This window comes from Poecilia reticulata, linkage group LG2 (genome assembly GCF_000633615.1).
Source record: "Poecilia reticulata strain Guanapo linkage group LG2, Guppy_female_1.0+MT, whole genome shotgun sequence".
NCBI lineage: Eukaryota > Metazoa > Chordata > Actinopteri > Cyprinodontiformes > Poeciliidae > Poecilia > Poecilia reticulata.
In genome coordinates, this window is record NC_024332.1 from 15020306 (window position 1) to 15021811 (window position 1506).

A 1506-nucleotide genomic window follows, 5' to 3' on the forward strand; every position below is an offset into this window, starting at 1 on the left:
NGTCAGCTATGTTAGCAGTTCCTACAGTTTCCCATTCTGACAAAAGACTGATAGCCCTCAGTCTCAAAGCTCATGGCAGCGCTACGTGTCAGTAACTGACGAAAATCCCCCTTTTCATGCAGTGTGTTATTTTTAATCAACACCATTTATCCCATCTTCATTTGTTTTCCTGTTTATTTTTGATAAATGTTTTTATCTTACKTGAATATTTTTTTCTTCCTGACATGAATAATGATTATGTGAGTTTTATTGAAAGGCTGATCAAAATKATCCTTGGTCATTTTGCTTGGCTAATGACCAAGGATGTCTATATGCTGAAAAAACAAATGCCTATTGTGATCTTACACAATTTTCTTGAAACTTAACATTTTTCCAGACACCCTGGGTTTTCATATTTTCTTACCACCTTGTTCTAATATTTTTATGTTTTTATTATTATGACTATGTACAATTTTATTATAAGTGATATTTCAATCAGAAGAGAGGAAGTGAAGTGGCAAAATTTGATACATAAGTCGGTATTCTTATTTTATAGACATTGTTTGACGTCTGTTTAATTTCCTTTTGCAAATATGCATGTTAGCAGTTTTAAGGCACATAGTGCAAGAAGAGCGTGAATCCGAAAGGTCAGATAAGGTAGGTGATAAGTTACCACAGAATGCAAGATAGGTTCATAGATGTCTATGCTTTAAGTTGGTTTTTTTCTGTTACTGACTGAAGTTTTCCCCATGTTATTTCTTTTAAATATATTTGTGTGTGTAGATGTGTGTGTGTGTGTGTGTGTGTGTGTGTGAAGACAGGATGTGGTTTTCACTGAAGTGTATAAAGAATTATGTAAAGCTGCACTTCTTGGTCTTCTGCTCGTCTGTCTCCCAGCGACAGAGCATCGAACGCTTCAGGCCTTCAAAATAAAACATTTAAAGACAAAAGATCGATCTTTGTTATTTTATAACAGTTATTTAAGAATTTCCATTGCAAGTGCTGCATTTGCTCTCCTGACAAGCTTCTCTGTGGATTCTCTAAGTTCACCACCTGACAAGTTTCTCCACAAGTTCTTCTGTTGGGTCTCCAGGGTTCCTCTGAATATCTCCGGTTCCTTCACTGTAAGCCTCCAGGATTCCTCTGCTACTCCATCTTTCAAACCTCCAGTGCTGCCAGAATCGTGGTCATCTTCTACAGGTCATCTTCTACAACTTCTTCTAAAGCCCCTGCATGTCCAGTAGGTTATTTTGAGATCTCGTTGCTGCTTCTGAAGTCCATTTGAACTCTGTGTCTCCTGACAACCTTCTTTGCCACTTGGTCACCCAGCCAAACTCTGGACGACCACCAGGTCACAGATTTGAACTCTGGTCTTTATTTGTGTTGTTGTGTCTCTGGGTCTTGATTCAGCTCACTTATGTTTAGTCTCCCGTCCATCAGGTTACCCAACCTGTACTCTGCCAAATCTTTTCCTCATTTGCCTCTGATTAGCTCATCTGATTACTCTGTCAGTTTCACTTCTGCCTC